At 38.7% G+C, this 14,260-nt stretch overlaps 1 protein-coding gene across 1 annotated transcript in view; it reads left to right on the top strand.

Moving 5' to 3' along the window:
• LOC115222544 (beta-alanine-activating enzyme-like) overlaps positions 1 to 14,260 on the top strand; it is a 101,817-nt gene that overhangs the window by 55,285 nt on the left and 32,272 nt on the right. The gene's annotated exons all lie outside the window — the stretch shown is intronic.

The following is a 14,260-nucleotide window of genomic DNA, read 5'->3' on the forward strand; positions in this document are numbered from 1 at the left end:
TGTGTGTGTGTGTTTGTCCCCCTAGCATTGCTTGACAACCGATGCTGGTGTGTTTACGTCCCCGTCACTTAGCGGTTCAGCAAAAGAGACCGATAGAATAAGTACTGGGCTTACAAAGAATAAGTCCCGGGGTCGATTTGCTCAACTAAAGGCAGTGCTCCAGCATGGCCACAGTCAAATGACTGAAACAAGTAAAAAGAGTAAAAAAAAAGAGAGAAATGTGTATTGGAGCTTTGATTGTTCTCTTATCCAGCTTGTAGTTCAGATCAAAAATGAATTCAATAAATTTATCTAGATACCATCAGCAGGATATGATTTCATTCTTCTTGTTTTGTGGGTGGATGTTTTATATGGTTATGCGGTATTTCTTTGTGGTGCATAAGAAGTAGATTCTGGAATCATTTATATATGATGGTAAGCAGCTATTATTTCATCATCATCATCGTCATCATCATCATCATCATATCATCGTTTAATGTCCGCCTTCCATGCAGGCATGGGTTTCACAGTTTGACAGGAGCTGGTTGGGCAGAAGACTGCGCCAGGCTTCAGTGTCTGTTTTGGCATGGGTTTTATGGCTGGATGCACTTCCAAATGTGAAACACTTTGCAGTGTAGACTGGATGCCTTTTATGTGGCACCAGCACTAGCAAGGTCACCAAGTAACCTGCAAGACAAAGATCCTTTGAGAGGGGAGGGGGAATTGGTGGAGGTGATGATTAAAGGTTTATAGTAAGGCAGAAATAGGTGTCTTGCTGTAGCAGAGGTACAAGGTTACCTGGCTGGAGAGAGAGATTGATCAAGAATGAGGGCAGAAACAGATGTGCTGTTGTAAAGGAGATATATGGTTACCCTGCCAGAGAGAAGAGCAGGAGAAGAAGAGAGAGTGGGAGACAGCAAGGGTTCAAGAGAGAGCAGGAGAAGAAGAGAGAGTGGGAGACAGCAAGGGTTCAAGAGAGAGCAGGAGAAGAAGAGAGAGTGGGAGACAGCAAGGGTTCAAGAGAGAGCAGGAGAGAGATGGTGGTGAAGTGCCAGGTATAATCACCAGAGACAGGAATCAAAATATAAACAGAATGGTCAAGTAAAACAGAAGTGAGAAATAGATGGTGGTATGTGCCAGGTCACGCTATTGAAGTATGGAGGTCATAATATAAGTAACAGGGCATTTGCCAAAGAAGTGTGAGTAGAGAGTGGGGGTGGGGAATGCAGTGAATGTGAAAACCTGGGTATATAGAGTTGGGTGGGGTTGGGGGCTACTGGATAGCAATGATACAGTGAACAGGCCGTGAGGACAGGATTGGGGAGCGAGGGGTAAGCATAGTGCATGAAGGAGGAAATGTTAGGAAGAGAAGAGATGTAGTTTGGTTTGTTCAGACCTGATGAGTGCAAATCAGTCACTAGAAATTACTAATTCATTATAAAGCAACAGCTTTCTACTAGCTCAGAGTTAACTCAGTATCTCTTATTGAGGATGATGTAATGATCTAGAAATGCTTCTAACGGTCCAATAATGGTGTATCTGCACATTTTCTATAAGTAAGAAATTTTTTTCCATGATAAACTGCAGTGAAATTTCCTTTAGAAGTTAAAATGTGTCACGAACATTATAAATTGACCAAAAGTTCACTTATTTCTCAGTGCTGTTTTGCATGTGCCAGGTCACATTATGATATATTTATGCTACATGTAGAAAAAGTGGAGGTGCAATGGCCCAGTGGTTAGGGCAGCGGACTCGCGGTCATAGGATCATGGTTTCAATTCCCAGACCGGGCATTGTGAGTGTTTATTGAGCGAAAACACCTAAAAGCTCCACGAGGCTCCGGCAGGGGATGGTGGTGATCCCTGCTGTACTCTTTCACCACAACTTTCTCTCACTCTTACTTCCTGTTTCTGTTGTACCTGTATTTCAAAAGGGCTGGCCTTGTCACTCTCTGTGTCACGCTGAATATCCCCGAGAACTACGTTAAGGGTACACGTGTCTGTGGAGTGCTCAGCCACTTACACGTTAATTTCACGAGCAGGCTGTTCCGTTGATTCGGATCAACCGGAACCCTCGTCGTCGTAACCGACGGAGTGCTTCCAATGTAGAAAAAAAACAAATGCATAAAGTAGTAATTGCAGCAGGTCGATAAAAGTTCCATTATGGAAAGATCTTAATATTGTGTTGTAAACTGGGAGTCTCCAGAAGAAGCAGTAGGTAAGTCTGTTGTATTGATATAGCATAGTCTGGTAGGCAGGTGAATGCTGAAAGGTAAAGGTGTTGTGATTTATCTTTACAGCTGTTTCAAGAACAGTTCATAACTGATACTGTTCTCTGCATGTTGCCTGCATTTAAATTTTTGTGGCAACCTATTCCTCTTTTAGAAATACTGGATTGAAACTCAGTGGAGAAATGAATAGATATGAGTAAGGGCAGAATTGTGGAAGTGAGCATAAGCAAAGTGACACAGTAAGGTCTAAAACTAGACATGTAGATAAAAAGTTCTATGTGTTTATATAGGTAGGGGCTAAACATACTTCAGGAGATAATATGGGATGATATAGGTAGGGGCTAAATGTACTTAAGGGGATGATATGAGACACAGAAGTGTAGTGGGGGAGGTTGGGTGTTATTAGTTCAGTGACCTGCCAGGATGTGGTGAAGTGTGATAGAGAACCTAAAGTTAATGAGGGGAAGTATGATATTTAAAGATAATGTATATATTCAGAAGCGCTATCTGTTTGGTAGGTATAGATAAACGGTCAGTGAAAGATAGGTTAAGCTAAGAAAATGGAGGGAAAAGGAATATAAATAAAGCCTAGATAAAATAGCCTTCAACATTTCCATTATCTTAGTCATAAGTATAGAAACTTGCCGAAAATGTTAAATTAATTGTTGTTTATAAAATATAAAATGAGGACATGAAATACATTTCAGAGATTTGCATTTGTTGATTGTAGACAGCTATTATTAATATACTTATAGTGTAAATGTAAAAGATAAAAATTAAATATATATTTAGTAATTACTTAGGATATCTACAAATGTAGCTGGAAAAGTAACAATGGAGTATAACCTAAAAAATTTTTAATTTGCGTATTTAATAAAGATATTGAGAAATGTAAGTGTGAATATAATGACCCAAGCCAGAATGGACAACAGACGTAAAGTGATGATTGATAATGAGATATAACTTGATGCAAGAAGTTAAAATGGGATGTAATGAATTAAGGTTTGTGTGGATGGATGGAGTGAGGAAAGCTTTGGTGGTTAGAGGCGTTGGCTTGAGAGGGGCAAGAGAGTTTATAAATGATAGGAAAGCTTGGAGAATTTTTGTGGATGGATGAGTGAATTCTGATGTTGCTCAAAGAGGTACAGAACCAGCATGATGTGGCAGGAGTGAACCAGCATATGCTGCTGATATTGTGGGTTGCATTCTATGCCTTGACCTGAGCATAGAATGGGGCTCACCCCTTTGAGCTGAGAAATGAATGGGATGCCTGGTGAGCTAAATATCGAAAGTTAATGTTGGCGCCAATATATATTTCAGTGGAGTTTATGAACAGTGCATTTATAAGCTACCTTGTATCTGCAGCAGTTATCTTTCAAGGGGCAATTATTAGGTACCCTACAGTCGCCTCTCTTCTTATCAGATGTACATCCGCAATGATTATTATTACTATTGTTATTAAGATGTCTATCAGTAGTTAAATCATTCTTATTTTGATGAAAGTGACATTAATATCACACATATTAATATGTATATTCAACCAATGTGCATAAATTTTGAAAACATATTTAATACATCATACATATTCAAAATATAGCGATATATAAATATAATAAAATATATAGATTTATCAATACATTAAAAATAAATAACTGCATAAATATATGAATATGTTAGGCAAGCTACTTACTAGTAGCTTGCTTACTAACCACATGGTTCCGGGTTCAGTCCCCCTGCATGGCACCTTGGGCAAGTGTCTTCTACTATAGCCTCCGGCTGACCAAATCCTTGTGAGTGGATTTGGTGGACGGAAACTGAAAAAAGCTCGTCGTATATGTGTGTGTGTGTGTGTGCGTTTGTCCCCCAACATCGTTTCACAACTGATGCTGGTGTGTTTATGTCCCTGTAACCTAGCGGTTTGATAAAAAGAGACTGATAGAATCAGTACTAGGCTTACAAAGAATAAGTCCTGGAGTTGATTTACTCGACTAAAGGTGGTGCTCCAGCATGACTGAAGTCAAATGACTGAAACGAATAAAAGAATAGCCTCGGGCTGACCAAACCCTTGTGAGTAGATTTGGTAGACGGAAACTGAAAGAAGCCCATTGTATATATATATATATATATATACGTGTGTGTCTGTGTTTGACCCCCCACCATTGCTTTACAACCATAACTTAGTGGCTTGGCAAAAGAGACTGATAGAATAAATAGTAGGCTTACAAAGAATAAGTCTTGGTGTCAATTTGTTTGACTAAAGGCAGTGCTCTAACGTAGCTGCTTCAAATGACAGAAACAAATAAAAGAATATATAGAGTAATGTAATGAATTAAGGTTTGTGTGAATGGATGGAGTGAGGAAAGCTTTGGTGGTTAGAGGCGTTGGCTTGAGAGAAGCAAGAGAGTTTATAAATGATAGGAAAGCTTCAAAAGTTTATTAAAAATCAAAATTTGGTAAAAAATATTTCCAAATATGATAAATATTTTAGCATATCAATGGCAATACCATACAACATTGGAAGCAGAAACAGCTGTTAGGTGGGATGCAGTCTATTTGTATTGAATTAAATAATAATTGATGTAAGTCAATTGTTGTTCATCGATATTTTTTTTCATTTTCTGTCTTCTTTAAATTTATATATATATATATACACACAATGGTTGGACAAAATAATGGAAACACCTAGCATCATAGCATCATAATTTTGAAATATTTATAAAACTATCAAAAGCTTGTTTATTTTTATGCTTTTTGATTTATTATAAGTGTTGCTTAGTATATTTTGCTAAAATTGCTGTTTCTTTTCAGATATTATCAGAAAAATGGTAATTAAAATTCATTAAAATGACAGATCTATCAGAATTTCAAAGAGGTCAGATTGTTGGTGCTTGTATGGCAAGCGCCAGCATAACGAAAACAGCCAAAATGTTTGGTGTATCAAGAAGTACTGTCTTGAAAGTAATGACAGCCTTTGAGAAAGAGGGAAAAACCTCCTTGTCGAGACAAAACTCCAGAAGAAAACCAAAACTTTCAGATAAGGACTGTTGGACTCTTACACGAATTGTTAGAAAAAATCACAAAAGTATAGCTCCCAGAATTACTGCAGAGCTTAATGACCACCTCAAGAACATAATTTCCACAAAAACTGTTCATCGGGGGCTGCACAAAGCCGGATTTCATGGGTGGGTTGCAATCAGAAAACCACTACTTTCAAAAACAAATGTTACAAAGTGCTTAGAGTGGAGTAAAAACCTACAGAATTGGTCTCTAGAGCAGTGGAAGAATGTTATTTTCTCAGATGAGTCATCCTTTACAGTATTTTGAAGCACTGGTCGAGTATATGTGTGGAGATAGCCAAAAGAACCATTTGACCCAGATTGCCTTCTTCCAACTGTTAAATATGGAGGAGGATCTGTGATGATCGGGGGAGGGGTGGCTATATCTTGGAAATCCACCAGCCCAATGGTTTCTCTTCATGGCAAAATTAATAGTGTAGACTATTTAGGCATTTTATCTCATCAAATCCATCCTATGTTAATGCACCAATTCACACAGTTAAAGTTGTTACTGAATTGCACAAGGAACATTCTAATGAAGTTGAACATCTTATCTGGCCACCACAGTCCCCAGATTTCAATATTATTGAACATTTAGAAAAACGTTTTAGAAAAACAAGTAAAGAGTCAGTATCCTCCACCATCATCACTACAAGAACTGGAGACTGTTTTAGCTGAAGAATGGACAAAAATTCCTTTGGAAACAATTCAAACTTTGTATGAGTCCATACTTCATAGAATTCAAGTTGTAATTACTGTCAAAGGCGGTCCTACCCTATATTAAAATAAATTTGTTTGAAATTTTAAGGTGTTTCCATTATTTTGTCCAACCCCCATATATATATGTATTTATGTATTAGGTTGTCTCATACAAAATGTCGTATTTGAAATGGGTTTCTTATGAGTCATCTATAAATGGATTTTTAATGAGTTTCTATGTATTTGCTTGTGTTTACACTTAAAACTTTTTCTTTTAGACAATACTATTATTCAAAATTGCTACCCACAGCTCTTATGACAATGTAGACAACTGAACAATACCGAGTGATGTTCTTGTACGAATACAAGTTGGGTCACTCTGCTACTGAAGCTCTATGAAACATCAAGTAGACTTTTGGTAATCATTCTATTGACATTAGAACTGTTCAGAGATGGTTCCAAAGACTTCGTTCAGGAAATGAAAGCCTTAAAAATGAACCAAGAGGAAGACCAAAATCAGTTATACGGCATGATGAATTGAATGCTTTGGTTAAACGAAATCCGAGAACAATGGTCTGAAAAATCAGATCAGAGCAACAGACACCTCCCAAAACTGCTTCTCAACACTGAAGAAAATTGGAAAAGTCAAAAAGGTGAATAGATCTGTTCCCCATCAACTTAATGAGATTCAAAGAAACAGATGCCTTACAGTGTGTTCCATGTTGATTTCTCAGTTGGAAAGAGAACCATTTTTGTATGAACTTATTACCTGTGATGAGAAATGGATGCTCATTGATAACAGCAGGACAGGATAGTGATTAGATGCAGGAGTTTTACCAAAACACTACCCAAAACCCTAAAAAGTTGGGAGTTCTTCATTATTCATTTTGGCAGCAAGGAAAAAGTTGGGAGTTCTTCATTATTCATTTTGGCAGCAAGGAAATTCTTCAACAGAAGAAGGAAATTCTTCAATTTGGTGGCCACTAAGGAAACTAATGACCTGTGAGAGCTGTACAGGTGTTGAAAGGTGCAGTGAGTAAAATGTAAGTCAACAGCAATTTCAGTGACGAGCTTAGTTTAAGGATAAGAATTCATCAAAGCTCAGTCTTCAGTCTTCAGTCTTCTCCTTCTTCTTGTAGTCTTACAAGACATCACAGAGGAGTCTAAAACTGGCTATCCATGGGAACTCCTATAGGCTGATGCTCTGGTTTTCTGAGCTGAAATTATAAGAGGATTTAGAGAGAAAATCCCAGGCATGGAAGCTAAACCAGGAGCCAAGCGGTCTTAATGTAGAGTCAGCAAAGACAAAGGTTCTAGTAAGTAGGAAAGAAGAATGGATCCTGATACCTTCATTGAAATAACCTTGCTCAATATGCAGAATAATAGTATGCATAAATTATATATGCTGCCACTGAGGTTGACTTTTGTCTTTCAGCCTTTTGGGGTCAATAAAATATATACCTATTGAGAACTGGGGCTCGTATAATTGACTTCCCCCTTCCCTCAAAATTTCTGACCCTGTGCCAAAAATTAGAAAGCAACAAAACAGATAGATCCACCAGATTAATCAGCTGTAATCATCTTGGCTCATTATAATTATATTTCTGCTCACTGATGACTCAATGTTTTAATCATATTTTAATCCTGACAAAGATTTTGTTTTTTTAAATTTCTCTCAAATATAGATACTGTACTTGTTTATTACTGTAAATTGAAACCCATCTAAACAAGCAGGTACTCTCCTTCCCCCTCAGAGAACTGTCATGACATTTACTGCCCCACTTCTGGGCTCACAATGCCTCTGCTTCACTCGGCAAGGGAACCTACCACCTAAATTAAGAACCAATGCACTAGATATGCACCGTAATTCAATGAAGAGATTCAGTGCTGATAGCATATCTACACAACCTTATGTAACATTACAAAGGGAAGTAATTTAATCAGTTAGCTTAGGAGTGTACAAAATTAGTGTTAACTATAAGAGCAACACCAATTCACATGCATACTTAAGAACTGCATATATTCTGCCATCACCATCCTCACCCAATTTCATACACAGCACATGGCCCAGTGGTTAGGGCAGCGGACTCGTGGTCATAGGATCGCGATTTCGATTCCCAGACCGGGCGTTGTGAGTGTTTATTGAGCGAAAACACCTAAAGCTCCATGAGGCTCCAGCAGGGGATGGTGGTGATCCCTGCTGTACTCTTTCACCACAACTTTCTCTTACTCTTACTTCCTGTTTCTGTTGTACCTGTATTTCAAAGGGCCGGCCTTGTCACTCTCTGTGTCACGCTGAATATCCCCGAGAACTACATTAAGGGTACACGTGTCTGTGGAGTGCTCAGCCACTTACACATTAATTTCACGAGCAGGCTGTTCCGTTGATTCGGATCAACCGGAACCCTCGTCGTCGTAACCGACGGAGTGCTTCCACACATATTTGTGCTTATCTTGTGTGTGTGTGTGTTTGTGAAATCAGATGTTTGTGCAGGCTGGAACACAGAGTGTTTTCCAGTTGAAGTCAGATGTAGAGGATTCGTGGGAAACTGTGAGGTGACTGTCGTTATCGTTAGGCCTAACTTACCATGAATGATATCCAAACTACTGTGGAAAAGGCTAGCCACTGGAATTGGTTAAAAAGAGACAATGAGTGATGGCTAGAAGAATATTGTGCTATATCTGATAACCAGTTGATTGAGTAAGTGGGGACCACATGTCAGTGAGTGGGGCCAGTGTACACTGATGGCGTTGAGAGGTAAGCCCCAAAATGGCACGCATTCTCTCCCGATGACCCCCATACACTTGCTGGCTTCCAGTATGTGGAACTCTCAGCTGGTAACACTTGCATGAGCAAATTGTTTGCAAAACATATATATATATATATATATATATATATCATCATCGTTTAACGTCCGTTTTTCATGCTAGCATGGGTTGGATGGTTCGGCTGGAGTTTGGGAAGCCAGGAAGCTGCACCAGGCTCCAGTCTGATCTGGCAGCGTTTCTACAGCTGGATGCCCTCCTTAATGCCAACCAATCCATGAGTGTAGTGAGTGCTTTTTACATGATATATATGTATATACATTCATCATCATTTAACGTTTGCTTTTCATGCTGGCATGGGTTGGACAGTTTGACTGAGGACTGGCGAACCAGATGGCTGCACCAGGCTCCAATCTGATCTGGCAGAGTTTCTACAGCTGGAGCCCTTCCTAATGCCAACCACTCCAAGAGTGTAGTGGATGCTTTTTACATGCCACCGCATGAGGGCCAGTCAGGCAGTACTGGTAACGGCCATGCTCAAATGGTGTTTTTTACGTGCCACTTGCACAGGAGCCAGTCCAGCAGCACTGGCAACGACCTCACTCAAATGTTTTTTCACGTGCCACCAGCACAAGTGCCAGTAAGGCGACGCAGGTAGCGATCACGCTTGAATATATATTTTTGAAATTGTCTGATAATACAGACATAGGCCGACCCAAATATGTCAATAAATTAACATTGATATTTTTTACCATTATTACAATCATCTGAAATGGAACTTCCAAAGCACGATATTCAAGCAATTTTGCTATTCAGCTTCAAAAAAGGACATAAAGCAGCTAAAACTGCTTGCGATATTAACAAAATATTTGGTAAGGGAATGACCAGTGAGTGGTCAGCTCAAAAATGGTTTAAACGATTTCGCAGTACAGACCTGAGGCTTGAAGATCATGAGTGTAGAGGATGCCCATCTGTATCGATGACAGTCAATTAAATACTGTCGTTGAGAAAAATCCATGTAAAATCACTCAAGAACTGGCAAAAGAACTTCAAGTTTGCCAGAAAACTGCCTGCAACTTTTTGCATGTGATTGGAAAATCCAAAAAGCTCAAGCAATGAGTACCACATGATTTGAATGAAAATCCGAAAATGCACAGATATGAAATTTTGCTCATCACTTCTTCTCTATAACCAGACTGTTCCATTTCTCAACCGTATGGTAACTTGCGATGAAAAGTAGATTCTGTATAATAAAAAAAAAAAAACTTGCTTCCTAGCGGTTGGACCAAAATGAAACACCAAAAATCTTCCCTAAGCCCGAGCTCTTTAAAAAGAAGGTTATGGTGACTGTTTGGTGGTGTACTGCGGGACTCACCCACTGGAAAAACCATTACTGCAGAAACATATGAAATTGCCAAATTGAATGAAAAACTGCTGCTCCTCCGTCCAAGACTGGTCAACAGAAGAGGGCCAATCACTCTTCATGACAATGCTTGACCACATGTTTCACTAATGGAAGTTGAGGGAACTTGGCTACAAAGTTCTTCCCCACCCAGCTTATTCCCCAGACCTTTCTCCTACCGACAACCACTTTTTTTAAGCACCTTGGTGATTCCCTGTGAGAGAAGGAGTTCAAAAATCAAACCAATGCTGAAAGTGTATTCAAAGAGTCCATTAGTTCCAGAACTCCAGATTTTAATGTTACCGGAATAAACAAACTTGTAACTCATTGCCAAAAATATGTTGGTTGTGATGGTAATTATTTTCATGAATAAAATTTCTGCATTGTTGAAATATATTGTTATTAATTTCATGTTTCAAAACATTGCTTACATTTTACTCAGCCTGATATATATATATATATATATATATATATGTAGGTCCCGGGTTGAGTCAGGGTTAACCACATTAAATAAGGTACTCAATACATAGCAGAGTAAATTAATTTATTTTATAGAAGGAGCTTCTACAGGACTAGAACTGTTTCATTCAAATGAAACAGTTCTAGTCCTGTAGAAGCTCCTTCTATAAAATAAATATATATATATATATTACTCTTTTACTCTTTACTCTTTTACATGTTTCAGTCATTTGACTGCGGCCATGCTGGAGCTCCGCCTTTAGTCGAGCAAATTGACCCCGGGACTTATTCTTTGTAAGCCCAGTACTTATTCTATCGGTCTGTTTTGTCGAACTGCTAAGTGACGGGGACGTAAACACACCAGCATCGGTTGTCAAGCAATGCTAGGGGGACAAACACAGACACACAAACATATACACACACACTTATATATATATACATATATACGACAGGCTTCTTTCAGTTTCCGTCTACCAAATCCACTCACAAGGCATTGGTCGGCCCGGGGCTATAGCAGAAGACACTTGCCCAAGATGCCACGCAGTGGGACTGAATCCGGAACCATGTGGTTGGTTAGCAAGCTACTTACCACACAGCCACGTATACATACAAAAAAAAAAAGACAAGCTTAAAATTTTACAATGATTAACAATCAAGTATAAATATGTTTTTTTGCTTTTTTAATAGAGCAAATTTACTCAGATTACATAGACTCAGAGAATTAGCATAGAGAAGGTGTTACAAGGCCAACAGCTGTCTATTAAAAAAATATAGATTCATACTTGATTGTTAACCATGTGCAAAATTGAAGCCTTCCTTCTCTTTTTACATGTGTGTGTGTATATATATAAATGAGAGAATGGAGTCGAACGACGATTTTAACAAAATTCCTTTATTCTCGACATATGTTTCGAAACATATGTCGAGAATAAAGGAATTTTGTTAAAATCGTCGTTCAACTCCATTCTCTCATTTACTTATAGTTAAAAAAAAAAACACAAATTTCCACACGAAAACACGTGATTTCTGCCCTTGGCATGTAGCTTCAACCGTGTTTTCTGACGTGAATTTGCTACCCGGGTATCGGTTAACCGAATTATCCATACTAGGATCATTCATTCAGCTACTTATACATATATATATATATATATATATATATATATATATATATATGTGTGCATATATATATATGTGTGTGTGTGTGTGTGTGTGTGTGTGTGTGTGTGTATACATATGTATATATATATATATAAATAACAGAGGAATTCAAGACATGCTGCCCCTGGGAGCTCCTCTGTGTTGATAACCTTGCTCTAATAGCTGAGTCACTGCTAGTTCTGGAGATAAAGTTTAGGGTGTGGAAGCAAGGTCTTGAATTGAAGGGCCTTAGGGTTAAGCTAGCCAAAAACAAAGTCTTAGTAAGTAGAAAGGCTGTCAAATCTTTTACTTGTTGCAGTCATTTGACTGCACCCATGCTGGAGCACTGACTTTTAGTCAAAGAATTCAACCCCAGGACTTATTCTTTGTAAGCCTAGTACTTATTCTATTGGTCTCTTCTCTTGAACTGCTAAGTTATGGGGATGTAAACACACCAACATCGGTTGACAAGCAATGGTGGTGGGGACAAACACACACAAATACACACACACACACACATAAATATACAATGTGCTTTAGTCAGTTTCTGTCTACCAAATCCACTCAAGGATTTGGTCGGCCCAAGGCTATAGTAGAAAGCACCTGCCTAAGGTGGCACATAATGGGACTGAACCTGGAACTATTTGGTTGGGATGCATGATTCTGACCACACAGCCACACCTGCATATATGAACTTTAAAAGTCAAGAAGTATGAGAGGTGAACATATATTTATTTAATTATGCGACATCCTTTGGGTTACAGCCGTTTCGCAGCCTTCATGTAGTATTGATTTTGGTGTCAAAGAAATTATGCATATGTGCTTGATAGGGGGCTTGCTTCCCAACCACATGGTTCGTATATGTATGTATGGATGCATGCATGCATGCATATGTATATATTCGTGTGTCTGTGTTTGTCTCCCCACCATTGCTTGACAAACGATGTTGGTGTGTTTACGTCCCTGTAACTTAGTGGCTCGGCAAAAGAGACTGACAGAATAAGTACTAGGTTTACAAAGAATAATTCCTGGGGCCGATTTGTTTGACTAAAGGTGGTGCTCCAGCATGGCTGCAGTCACATGACTGAAACAAGTAAAAGAAAAAACACAATACAATTGTATATGTACAAATCGATACAAATAAAGCTAGCAAGCTCATGAGATCACCAGGACATCATTGTTACACCAATGAACCCACTCGATGTGTATGTATGTGTGTGTTTTACTTTTTACTGTCTCCTTGCCTTGACATAGTTGTAAGCGAGTGTCACTGTTATGCAGGAGGTGTCGTTTGTTTCTAATCTTCAATGTAATCATGCATGGGCATGATGAAATATTACCTTACTTGAAACATGATGATTGGTGATGGGAATGACATCTGGTTATGCAAAATCTGCCTGCATAAATCAGGTCTGATTCATGCAAGCATACAGCAATGGATCACACACACACACACACACACACACGCACACATTACATGAATGATATTTCAACCAAGACATTACAATTGTACCTGATTGTTCAAGTGATTCGCTTCTGTATATCTACAAATACTATTTACTCAATTGTTTTTATATTTATCAGTGATTTTTCCTGTTGTTATAAGTTAAGTTAATTTTTTGGCTCAAAAAGCAAAAGCAAGGCCATGTAGGGGGACATGGAGTTATGTACAGGGAGGCTGTTCATGCTAAGAGTTATGATGCACTGTTTCCTATCATTAATAAAACTGTTGACATTTTTGATAACATGGGCATGTTAGTATACATATATTTGTATGTCCGCTGATATTGTTGGGTGATTTGTCTAAAAGCAGAGATAATCTCATTAAATCAAGTTTTTATCTTCTGGTATTTGATATACCCTTAATCAACATTACTGTTCAGATACATGTCACTGGCCATTCTGAGTTATTTCTCTCAGCATACTTTTGTTCTTGTGTGTGTGTGAGAGAGAGAGAGAGAGTTTGGAATAATTTAGTTTTTTTCTGTAAGTTTTATCCCTTTTTGTCACCTTTTATATTATATATATATATATTTGTAGCTGTGATACCAGTGCCGGTGACACGTAAAAAGCACCCACTACACTCACGGAGTGGTTAGCGTTAGGAAGGGCATCCAGCCGTAGAAACATTGCCAGATCAGACTGGGCCTGGTGCAGCCTTCTGGCCTCCCAGACCCCAGTTGAACCGTCCAACCCATGCTAGCATGGAAAGCGGATGCTAAATGATGATGATGATGATGATATATATATATATTGTGTCTGTGTGTGTAGGCATGTGGCCTAGGGATTAGGGTCACTCATGGTCACTAGATCATGGTTTCAATTTCTGAGCAAAGCATTTCTTTATACATTGCTCCAGTCCACTCAGCCATAAAATGACTCACACTGTGACAGGCTAACATTCCAATCGGGAGACAAGTTAGCCTGTTTACCTAGCCAGCAGGATGGTATATCATTTGAAGGCTAAAACAGTGCAAAGTGCATTGTGACCAACGTTTGATAGTCTCATTGATCACGTGATATTTTATATAT

This window comes from Octopus sinensis, linkage group LG20 (genome assembly GCF_006345805.1).
Source record: "Octopus sinensis linkage group LG20, ASM634580v1, whole genome shotgun sequence".
Lineage (NCBI taxonomy): Eukaryota > Metazoa > Mollusca > Cephalopoda > Octopoda > Octopodidae > Octopus > Octopus sinensis.